Source organism: Pelodiscus sinensis, chromosome 2 (assembly GCF_049634645.1).
Source record: "Pelodiscus sinensis isolate JC-2024 chromosome 2, ASM4963464v1, whole genome shotgun sequence".
NCBI classification, from domain to species: Eukaryota; Metazoa; Chordata; order Testudines; family Trionychidae; genus Pelodiscus; species Pelodiscus sinensis.
In genome coordinates, this window is record NC_134712.1 from 252102735 (window position 1) to 252115179 (window position 12445).

Below are 12445 nucleotides of genomic sequence, written 5' to 3' on the forward strand. Positions count from 1 at the left end.
CTTTCAGAAAAGGTGTTCTTCCTTGTAATTGGAGGTTTACCAATGTCGAAACCCTCCCCTGCGTTCTTTCGATTTCATTTCGAAAGAACGCGATTGGAGTGTGGACGCAGGTGACGCTTTTTCAAAAAACCCATGTAGTCTAGACATACCTCAAGAGACCCATTACTTTACGCGAATGGCATCAACCGGATTTACTTGGTATCGTCTTTAGCCCAAGGAAGAAGTGACGTTTATCCTGACGGATCAGAAAAAACCACAGCACAACGACCTCCAACTTGTAAAACCGCCTCCCCATCTGGCATTGCTCTCGGCACTCCTCAGGCGGGAGCCAACGCACCTCTTCAATGAATGCTGCTTCCTTTTTGTGTATGCAATGATCTAATTGCTTCCAGGATGTACCGTACAAAACAGCCTTCCCCATTTCAATAGACACCTTTGCAAAGCACAACATGCCGTTCAAAGGGAGGAACATTCTTTATGGTCTTTGACCCATTGGCTTTTATTGGTGCTTTATGTTTTGCCTCCTGCACTGTAAGATCCATGCTTTGTTGCGTGCACGGAGGCCCGGGAGCAGACTTTGTGTGAACTCTGCAGTCCGTATTACCAAGAGGGGTGTTTTGGGCTGATTCTGTGAGTGCTCCATGCACGGGAATCTGGCTGGTTCCCAGGATAGTTCTGTGATTGGAATGCTGATGGGACGGGCCCAGAGTTTCAATTCATCTGCACCATGGATGGTCCCACCTCTGCATCACCTTCTCGTCTGCCATGGTGACTTCTGTTCAGATGGGATTGACGCAGCTGACAAATCCCCTTTTTCGAAAGAACCCTGTAAACCTCTTTTTTTTTTTAGAAAGAAGGGGTTTTTCTTGCGTGAAAACCCCCATCTAGACTACTTTTTTTTAAAACCTCTTCCAAAAAAAGATCAGAAGAGGATATGCAATTGAAGTGTGAGAATATGCTAATCAGCACTTCATTTGAATTTCCTCTTTCCTCATTTGCATTTCCTCTTCCGGAAGAGGAAAGCAGTTTAGATGTAGCCTAACAGGGTTAAAAAAAGATCTAGATAGATTCATGGCGGTTAGGTCCATCAATGGCTATTAGCCAGGGTGGGTAGGGATGGTGTCTCTGGCCTCTGTTTGTCAGTGGCTGGAACTGGGTGACAGGAGAGGGATCACTTGATGGTTACCTGTTTCTCTTCACTCCTTTAGGGGCACCTGGCATTGGCCACAGTGGGCAGACAGGACACTGGGCTAGATGGGTCTGTGGCCGCTCTGATGTTCTTATCAAGGAGCTGCCAAGCAAAACTGACTGGCCTCAGTCAAACAATGGGTCCATTTCTAGGTGCTTGTCCTTACTGGGCTAGAGTCAAGAGACCTCTGGGTCTTCCCCACTCCCCACTCTCCTGTCTAATGCTCTGGCGGGTCACAGAGACCGACAGAGCCCAGAGCGAGGTTCTCGGTGAAAAGCCCGTGGTTGTGACAACAGCTCCCCGCAGTATCCAGCTTGCTCTGCCCCTCTCACTACCTGGAAAAGATGCTGCAAGAGACCCACTTAAGCTAGTAGCTGCCCGTGCAGGCAGGTTGTAACAACACCCTTTCCACCCATTGTCAGCCACCAGAGGGAGGGGAGAGATGCTGGGAGCTTTACCTCCTCCCTGCGACATGAAGGGTCTTTCACTCCGCCCTGGCAAGGAGCCGGACAGCACTGCATATGGAAACATCAGATACAATCATGGATTCCAGGGCCTGCTTGTTGCGAACTTCACCCTATCCGTTCAGATCCAGGACTAGAAAAGACGTAGCTAAGGGGATCCAGTTCTTCCTGGACATAAAACTGCCATTGAAATCACTGGATGTGGCAACCACCCACACAAGAGTGGGACGGGATTGGGGGGCTTGCAAAGGTGGTGGATTGAAATCCTAACCCGGGAGGATGTTTTATTCTCTGGGCAGCAAAGTCACTGTTCTAGTTTCACTCCTGAAGTGTCACCGTCAACCAAAAAGAGGCCTTGATCCTTCAAACACCGAGTGGTGCTTTCTGTCTTACAGGCACCTGTCCCTCGTCTGGGAATATTTACCAGACCAGGGTCTTGCGCTGTGACCGATGAGAGTATTTCCATAGTTTGGTTTTCTCGGGGAAGTAACGAACCCTGCAGCACATCGCAGGCGGGGGTTGCTGCTTGTTTGCTTGTATACAAGTATCAACACTGGACATTAAACGTTACATGCATGCAAGCCACAGTGTGGAGATCCTTGCTGGGGTCCTTCAGGTTAGCCCCACTTGCTTTAACAGGGTCATGCTGATGTTCAACAGCCGAGGCACTGACTGGTGGAGAAAGGACTTTGAGAATCGATTGCTATGCTATGGCTTGAAACTGGCAGGGGCCGTATTCCATGAGTGGTTTCCATTACACTGCCAACATTTGCCCTCATATTTGAGTTGTCTGAGTGTCGCAGTGTACGCACACCCCATCCCGGGCAGGCAAAGGCCTAGAGGTGTGTGGACGCCACTTAACGCTGCTGTTGTTCCGTAGGTGACTCGAATCCATCGGTCACCCCAAGGCAGTGTGGCCTAGTGGCCCAAGTCTGATGAGTAGCCCTTGAGTTACAAGGCAGCACAGCCTGATCGCCAGAGTCAGTCACGTAGCCCTTGGGTTCAGGACAGTACGGCCCAATGACCAGAGTCAGTAACATAGCCCTTGGGTTACAGGACAGCACAGCTTCATGGCCAGAGTCAGTGGCATAGTCCTTGGCTACATCTACACTGGCACTTTTTGTGGAAAAGCGTCCTTGGCCAATCTAGACGCGGTTTTCCGCAAAAAAGCCCCGATCGCCATTTTCGCGATCGCGGCTTTTTTACGGAAAACAGTACTGTGCTATCTACAGTGGCCTTTTGCGCAAAAGTCTTTCGGAAAAAGACTTTTGCCCGAATGGGAGCGGCATAGTATTTCCGGAAAATCACTGACGATCTTACATGAGATCGTCAGTGCTTTTCCAGAAATTCAAGCGGCCAGTGTAGACAGCTGGCAAGTTTTTCCACAAAAGCAGATGATTTTGTGGAAAAACTTGCCAGTCTAGACACAGCCCTTGGGTTCAGGGCAGTATGGCCTAATGGCCAGTGTCTAAGGGGTTGGGGCAGCAGTCCCGGTAGGGGACCCACGCCCCAACCCAGGGCCCTGTACGAGCTGCTCTCTTTTATACTGCCCCAGCACTTGGAGCATGCCCAGTCTGGCTGGAGGGGTGGGGCATTCTCAACCCATGCAGTTTTAACCCCTTCTGTTCCAGTGTGGGGCATGCACACTCTGTCACAGTGTTATTGCCTATGGTGAGTATATCTCAGCTAGGCACACGTTGGCAGAGACTTGCCTTTCGCTGGCGAGCCTCAGGGCTAGTCATTTTCTGTGATACCCGCCCCCCCCAATTCTCCCCAAAAAGGAATCGGCATTGCTCCATGGTAAACATTCCCATGGGCTACGTCTACACTGGCCCCTTTTCCGGAAGGGGCATGTAAATTTCACCAGTCGTCGTAGGGAAATCCGCGGGTGATTTAAATATCCCCCGCGGCATTTAAATAAAAATGTCCGCCGCTTTTTTCCGGCTTTTAAAAAAGCCGGAAAAGAGCGTCTACACTGGCCCCGATCCTCCGGAAAAAGTGCCCTTCAAAGTAGGAATAAGACCCTCCGGAAAAGGGCACTTTTTCCGGAGGATCGGGGCCAGTGTAGACGCTCTTTTCCGGCTTTTTTAAAAGCCGGAAAAAAGCGGCGGACATTTTTATTTAAATGCCGCGGGGGATATTTAAATCCCCCGCGGATTTCCCTACGACGACTGGTGAAATTTACATGCCCCTTCCGGAAAAGGGGCCAGTGTAGACGTAGCCTTTATGTTTAACGCTGTCCATGTGTTCAGTTGTCTGCCTTTGCACATACGCTGCAGCCTGGCTCCATACAGTACTGACCAGCACTCTACCCTCAGTGTGAAATGTGTCCCTGCCCGACTCCGGGACATGGTCTTCAGGGGGTGGTTAAAGTATTCATCATCTTTTCCTAACTTTGATTATGCACAGCAGGAGGCTGAAGTGAAATCTGAGATGCAGGAAAACATGAGCCTCTGTCCACCAGAAGCCATTTATTGGAGTCGGGTTGGCTGTAGACATTGAAAGCATGTTCAAAAATCAACCCCCACGTTTGGGGGAGGGGTGTGTGCACTTGAAAAAGTGACACAGGGAGCATCACTAAAAAGTGACACGGAGAATCACTAAAATCTAGTGACTAGCAAATACATTTTTTTTTCACAACCTGTAAAAAGCTGAGGACTCAGTAACAACGCACAACAACCTGTTTCCCCCCCCGGCAAGCGGATTCCTAGGCTCTCGGGTGATCCAATTTTTAGGGTTGATTTTTACAGCAAGCTGCCTGACCCAACTACCACCATTCCTCATGCCCTGACCCACCTCGCTCAAAGCCAGCCAGTCCCACCGACGCCAAGGCACCTCCTGATTCCACCGGGAATACGTCTGAGCCAGGCCAGAATCTGGCCCCTGGAAGTCCATGGGGCGACTTTTTCCATTTATGATTGTCATGATTGTAGGCCCCTCATCCGGAGCGCTGCACAGACAGACTGTGAGAGAGATTCATTGCCCCAGCGCTGGCAGGCTAGGCCATGCAGCCGAAGGGCTGTGAGGCGACAGAGGCATAAAGCGATAGAGGGAATTGACCAAGATCACAGAGCAGATTGATGGGAACCTGGGTCTCCTATAGGTCAGTGTGGGCCTAAGTTCCCTCCAAGCTGCGTGGCTGCACGGCTGCCTAATAAGCCCCACATAGGGGCTCAGAGATGTTGTGTATTTAGCTGCTGCAGTGGGGGGGACAGATGCCCCCTGGCTCCAGCAGGGAGCTGCCACGCTGGGGGAGAGGCGCCGTCTTAAAGTTCTCCCCCGTCATCTCCAGCAGTACAGACATGCCCCCATGCAAGAGAGGCACCCCTTCCCCAGCCCAACCCAGCTTCGGCTGGCAGAGAGGCGCCTCTCTCCTGGCCTGGAGCTGCTACGGTGAGAGAGGATTAGGGGAGCTTGTACCCCAAACCTCTCATCCCCTCCCAGATCCCGCTGCCACCGCCACAGCCACAGCCTTCCCCCCCAGCCACCACCCTCTGCCCCAGCCTTTCTGTACCCCAAGCCCCTCATCTCCAGCCCCCCCCGAGCCCACCCAACCCCCGCCCCCAGCAAGAGCCCAGCGCTCCTGGCAGCTGGAGGTGCTAGCAGCTAAGACCTGGGAGATTCTGGGAGCGCGCCCAAACCATGGAGGAGGGGCAAGTAGCAGCCCAGCCAGCAGGCACCATGTGGGCGGGTTCCCATACGGCAGCCAACAGTTCACAGGCCAGGGGCTGCTGGCGGGGGCTGGCGCTCTCTGATGGCTGTTGCCCAAGGTGCCCAGCCAGGGCGCTGGGTGGGCCCCGTAGTGATGGGGCTCCGTGCTCCAACCTCTGCCTGTCACTCCCCCACAGAGACAACCCGAACTCCCACCTCTGCCTCCCGACCTACCCACCATCCAGCCCCGGCCCCCTCCTACCCACTGCTCCTCTTCGCCATTGGCCCTGAGCTCCTGGCCCCGGCTCTGCTGTGGCCCTTCAGCCCGCGGCTCAGCCCAGTGCATTCCGTACGCCAGCTGCTTTGTCATCTCCCAGCTGGGGAATCCAAGGTTCCCCTGCTGAGGGCAGTGCAGGAAGGCTTCAGGGGCACCCTTTCAGATTTGCAGGGGACTGGACTCGACCTCTCGAGGGCCCTTCCAGTTCTAGTGCTCTGTGTGTCTTGTGGAGGTGGCAACTGTAACCGTGATTCCAGGGGCTACATAGACTCTGGGAAACTCTGAGTTTCTGGCAGATACCGTAACAAGTAACCGACAGGAGCACTGTATCTAATTCCGATATAAAAGTAAGAACTTAGACCAGTGGTCCCCAATGCGGTGCCCGCAGGCGCCATGGCGCCCACTGGGGCATTTGTGCGTGCCCGCCGACAACCTGGGCCGGCCCCGCCCCCGGCGCACAGCGCACAGGAGGCACCGGCCCCAGGCGCATGACATGCACCAGCGCTGGGTGCGCGGCGCTCAGGTGGCCCCAGGCCCAGGGCACATGTGGGCACTTGGGCGCACAGCTCAGGTGGTGGCGCCGGCCCCGGGCCCACGGCACAAGGCGCTTGGGTGGCTTCGGCCCCAGGCGCAAGGTGCTCAGGTGGCCACAGCCCGGGCCCTAGGGCATATGCCGGCGCTGGGTGCAAGGGCATCCCCGTCCCCTGGCGTGGCCCCAGATGCACGGCCCTGCCCCCAGGCGCCCGGCGCATGAGTGCCCCCCCCCAGGTACCCAGGAGCCTCTAAAGGTTGGGGACCACTGACATAGACCCACTTAGCTCTGATACTAACATGCTCTGACGTCTTGTGGCAAGTCGCTTAAGGGACACTGCGTAGGTTTAAAAAGTTAATCTTTCTACTTTGTTCCTAGCTCTGCGGAGAGAGAGACCCTGCCAGGACTCCTGGGTCCAATTCCAGGTCCAGGGGAAGAGTGGGGTCTAGAGTAGGGGTGTCTTTTAGGGAGGTCTGGGGGGATCCTGCCCCCTCATTGAGTTTCAAACCGGAGATCTCACAGTCATGCCTTAGTCCACCCTGGGGTCTAGTGGGTTACAGAAGGGAGCAGATACACGTGGGTTATATAAGAACATCAGACCGGCCACACTGGGCCAGACCATTGGTCCATATGGCCCAGTGTCCTGTCTGCTGACAAGGCCAAAGCCAGGTGCCCCAGAGGGAGTGAACAGATCAGGGAATCATAAAGTGATCCCTCCTCTGTTGCCCATTCTCAGTATCTGACAAACACAGGCTAGGGGCACCATGGTTTTGCATCCCTCCCCATCCTGGCTAATAGCCAGTGATGAAACTATTGTCCATGAACTCATGTAGTTCTTGCTTGGACTGTACATACAGCTGAGGCCTTCACACAGCCCCTAGCAAGGAGTTCCCTGGGTTCGCCGGTGAAGAAATACTTTCCTCTGTTTGTTTTAAATCTGCTGCCTATTGGGTGACCCCTAGTCCTTGTGTTCTACGAAGGAGCAAATAACATTTCCTTATTCCATTTTTCCACACCACTCTTGAGTTTATAGACCTCTCTCATATGCTCCCTTACTCATCTCTTTTCCAGGCTGAAAAGTCCCAGTCTTTTTAATCGTGCCGTATACGGAAGCCGTTCCATACCAGCGATCACTTCTGTCGCCCTTTTTGGAACCTTTTCCAAAGCCAAGAGATCTCATCTGCACGCCGTACTCAAGCTGAGGGCGTCCTGTGGTTTTATACAGAGGCAATAAGAGATTCTCTGTCGCATTCGCCATCCCTTTTGGAATGATTCCCAGCATTGTTTGCTTTCTGCCTGCCGCTGCTCAGTGAGCGGGTGTTTTCAGAGAACTCGCCACGGTGACGCCAAGATCTCTCCCTTGAGTGGTTGTAGCTAATTTAGTCCCCAGCGTTTAGCTGGGATTATGTGTTCCCATGTGCATTACTTTGCATTGATCATCCCTGCATTTCATCTGCCATTTGGTTGCCCACTCACCCACTCACCCGAGGCCCCTTTGCAATGCTTTGCAGTCTGCTCTGATATGAATTTTGAGCAATTTTGTATCACCTGCAAATTTTACCACCTCATCGTTCATCCCTTTTTGGGGATCACTTATGAATATGCTTAGCAACAGTGGTCCCCGACCAGACCCCTGAGGGACTTTACTCCATACCATGGGTGGTGGGTGAAGGCAGGGCTGGGGGAGACAAGCCCCCAGCCCCACCTCCAGCCCCGCCCCTTCTGCTGAGGCCCCTCCCCTTCTCCACCCCCCATGGGGAGGGGGAGTGGTGCTGCCATGCACGTGCACTCCCCTTCCAACCACAGGGAGAGGTGGGGAGCAAGTGGGCACCCCGACTACCCCAGCCCCGGAGGAGGGTGCACCGCATGGCCTCTCCAGCCCTGGAGTACTGGGGGAGGAAGAAGAACACACCGCGTGGCCTGGCCAGACCTCTCCAGCTGCGGAGCACGCGGAGGGCAGCAACACTCCGCCCCCAGAATGCCTACAGCAGGCGTTCTGGGGGCGGAGTGTGGGCGGGGCTATACCTGGTGGTTTGGAAAGGCAAAGCCTTCCCTTGCCTTACATACCGGACGCCCAAGCTCAGTACACTATGAAATACTGACCACATATTCCTAGCCTTGGTTTCCTATCTTTAACTGGAGTGCCTGGCGATGCTTTGGGCATCCTCTCACTGCTTGAGTGGATTTAGTGACAAGCTTTTTGATATCTTACTCACCCTGCCCGTGTGAAGAAGCTGAGAGCGGCACAGAACTCATCACAGGCCACACTCAAGCGCTGTCTGGGGCGAGGGCCTGGGCTGTGAGCAGACCTCTGGTTTGAAACTTAGGGGGAGGGGGTACCCAAAATGCTCCCCCCGGCCCTGCAGGAAGAGTAGGTTTAGAACATCTCTGGCCCGTTGGCTTGAGTGGAACTGCAGCTGCTTCAGGAAAGACATGAGACTGACCACGAAGTGGCACGTTAAGAAGAGAGCAGCGGAGGCCAGTTAGATCCAGAGTGGAGGCCTGGCAGAGCAGTCAAATAACACAGCAGCATGAAAAGTACCATGGGCCAGAATCTCCCCGGGTGTCAATCAGCCAAGGATCTGGCCCCAGCCAACCTTTTGAGATGGGTTTCAAATCCACAAATCCAGCCCCGGGTCATCTCTCCTCCCCTGACGGGCCGTTTGTGCCTTGGATATGTCTGGTTTCCTGCCTTTTACCTTCTGGCACCTTCGCGCAAACCCAACTGCTGTCATGGGAGAAAGACTCCAGCTGCCGGCCCATCACAAAACACAGAGAGCCATGCGTGCTGTGGACAGCGGCTGGTCTTTAAGCCACTTAGCAAAACAGCGCCTCAGCCTTTTCAGTCCAAACTCGGGACAGTTGAGGCCAACAGCAAAACTCCTAGGCTGCGTCTAGACTGGCATGATTTTCCGGAAATGCTTTTAATGGAAAAGTTTTCCATTAAAAGCATTTTCGGAACAGAGCATCTAGATTGGCACGGAGGCTTTTCCGCAAAAGCACTTTTTCCAGAAAAGCGTCCGTGCCAATCTAGACACTCTTTTCCGCAAAAAAGCCCCGATTGCCATTTTTGCGATCGGGGCTTTTTTGCGGAAAACAAATCTGAGCTGTCTACACTGGCCCTTTTGCGCAAAAGCTTTGTGCAAAAGGGACTTTTGCCTGAACGGGAGCAGCATAGTATTTCCGCAAGAAGCACTGATTTCTTACAGTAGGAAGTCAGTGCTTTTGCGGAAATTCAAGCGGCCAGTGTAGACAGCTGGCTAGTTTTTCCGGAAAAGCGGCTGATTTTCTGGAAAAACTGGCCAGTCTAGACTCAGCCCTATTGAAAACTCCTGCTAGCCTCCTGACAGCAGTTTTCAAGTATCTGAAAGGGTGTTACAGGGAGGAGGGGGCGAAATTGTTCCTCTTGGCCTCTAAGGCTAGGACAAGAAGCAATGGGCTTAAACTGCAACAAGGGACGTTTAAGTTGGACATTAGGAAAACTTCCTGTCAGGGTGGTTAAACACAGGAATAAATTGCCTAGGGAGGTAATATCTCCCCATCTCTGGAGATATTTAAGAGCAGGTTGGACAGACACCTGTCAGGGATGATCTAGACTAGTGTTTCTCAACCTTTTTTTATAAAGTACCCCTTAAAAATTATAAGTACTCCTGGTGCCTATAGTTTTCAGACACACCCAATTGTTTTCTACCATTACAACACATTTGTTTAAACAACTTAATCGTAGCTGGGCGAGTGATGAAATTTTTGGGTGTAAGAAGTACAAAAATAATAAAGCGCTGTAAAACTTAAAACAAAAATTCAGTTTTCTCCAAATTTCAGGTGTGTTGATGTACAACCCCCCCCCCCCCCCCCCACAGACTTCTCTTGAGTACCTGAGGGTACTTGTACCACTGGTTGAGAAAAACTGATCTAGACGGTGCTTGGTCCTTCCGTGAGGGCAGGGGACTGGACTCGATGACCTCTCGAGGTCTCTTTCAGCTCTAGTGTTCTATGATTCTATTCGCTTCCGTGAGACAGGGATCTGGCCTGGATTGACTAATCCATACAGGTGGATGTCGATCTCCCCCTTTTACAGATGGCAATGCTGCGAGGCATAGAGAAAAGGGGATTTGCCCAAGGCCTCCCTGCAAAACAAAGATTAGAGCTCACAGATTCTAATCTTCACTACACCCCTGCAGGCCACCAAGGTTCCCTCTAAGTTTTTCCATCTATGCGTGGAATAAAATGTGTTACGTGCACGCAGGTATGGGCAGATGTGCACCACCCATAGAAACCCATGGTGCTGGCTGTGGTCAGTTGTGGATGCTCCGCTAATCAGCTGGATGGCACCTGAATCTCTTCTGGGTGGCCGCCCAAGCACTCAGCTTCCAGGGAGCCCTTTCTGTTCTCTGTACACACTCTTAGGAATCCATCCCCGGCCATGAAAACCAGAGCTGGGTTTGTATCTTTAATAGTGCACATGGTCAGCTGGGAAAGGGCCAGTTCAAAGTCACTCGGATTTCTCCTGCGGGGTGTTCTCCGGCAGGGGAAGAGTCTTGCTCTGGGAAGAGCTGCTACTTTTGGGCTTCAGCAGCATGGCCCGGCTGTGGGGCAGGATCCCCCCCTGGAAGACCTCATCGCCTCCCAGCAGCAGCTTGTTGAGGTCCCGGTGGCTGCGGACGGCCAGGCGCAGATGCCGCGGCGTGATGCATCTCCTGGGGTGATCCCGGGCGGCGTGGCCAGCTAGTTCCAAGAGCTCTGCGGTCAAGTACTCAACCACCGCGGCCAGGTAAACCAGGGCACTGCCTCGGATCTGCTTGCTGCCGCATCCTTGACGCAGCATCCTCTCCAGGCGGTCCACAGGGAACTGCAGCTTCTCCTGAGGAGCCTGGGACTTGGAGTTTGCCTGAGGGGCCTCCCGGGTCGTCCGCCACCCAGACATGATGGCTAATTCCTGCAGCTCTGCGGCACCCCCGGCAGCAAACCGCAAGATGAGCTAACGAGGCTCAGATTGCGGATTCAAAACTCTGGCGGTGGTGAGGAGGAAGAATGGCAGCCTTACACTTTGATTGGTTGGGTCTGAACCAATGGGGATCAAGAGCCTGTATTAGCCAATGGGAATATTTCATCTCTTTGTGATGTCATTTTCATGTCCAGCCTGTTGACCATGGCCGTTTCTGGGGGTGGGGGTGGGGTGAAGACTCCCATCAGTCTTGTGAGACCAGCTCTTGTGTAATATGATCTTAATTTACAGGGCAACTCCTTTAACTCATCACAGTTGCATGCATCATGGGCAGATGTTGCCTTCCACTAGCAGTGACTTGCTTCTCAAACACGACTCAGCAGTGGTTCTTCCCTGTGCATGCCAGCTGATGGTCTCTTCATCACTGAGCCAAGATGGGAAAGACCGAGTCGTAAACGCTCCTGAAGGACGGGACCCTTTCCCTGCACAGCACTTTCCAAAGGTGGGTGAGTATCACACAGGACAAGTGATTTATGTGGCGCATTGAGAAACACTGTGGCAGAATCAGGAACAAATCCAGGTCTCCTAATTCCCAGTCCCGTATAAACCACCCTTGTTACATCTAGTCAGATCAGAGCCAGCCTTTCCCCTTGTATTTATCCCTGTCTTTGCCCACTACATCCTTCCAGATACTATTCTGCATCTTAATACATCAGTACAATGGAAGAACTCAAGAGTGATTGCCACTGATAAATGAAACTAAATATGCTGATGGATGCTTGCTTGCAGGGTAACGGTTAACTGTTTCTTAATGTTTAACCAGCTAACAAATTAAATGGGATTTATGAGATCTTACTGACACTCACCCACATCCCAGACCTCTGAAGCATGGCACTGAGGTTCTTCTTACCTGCCATTCCCCTCTGTGACATTATCTGATTCCAATATGACCATCAAGAGCACTGTTGCAACCACTGTTATATATTTGCAGCAAATCTTGTACGAAATGTGCCAAGTAAGGTGTCTATGAAATGGCTAGGATTTGCTGAATATGATGATGCTAGTTCTATGCCAGTGTCAATTTTATATTTGAAGGAAGGACTATTTGGGCTGGGCCTCTATTTCAAATGTTTGCCCCTGGATTAATGCCTGCGAAGTATTTAGCCAGCACAGCTCGGAGAGAGTATTCAAATTAAGTGGCGCATTAAGAAACACTTAACAGACAATGGAAGACGCCCCTGTACCCTGAATGGACTGTCCTGGGAACATTCCATCTGAGCTACTATAGGTAACAGCTGCTGCTGTGACTCAGCACATCTACACATGGACACATGGCTCCACTCTCCTTGTTATGGTACTTTTCCCATAGTAGGAACACTGGGATTCC

The 12445-nt window shown here is 52.4% G+C and overlaps 1 protein-coding gene across 2 annotated transcripts in view; it reads left to right on the plus strand.

Annotated features, from left to right (window-relative positions):
• The window catches only part of LOC102456504 (uncharacterized), a 34208-nt gene that overhangs the window by 11222 nt on the left and 10541 nt on the right, over window positions 1-12445 (plus strand). Inside the window, exon 4 of one of the 2 annotated variants that reach the window (XR_012900872.1) lies at window positions 212-2234. The exons of the other annotated variant lie outside the window; for it this stretch is intronic. The gene's annotated coding sequence lies outside the window, so the exon portion shown is untranslated. Of the gene's footprint in view, window positions 1-211; window positions 2235-12445 lie in introns of those variants that run through there. 2 annotated transcript variants of the gene reach the window in all.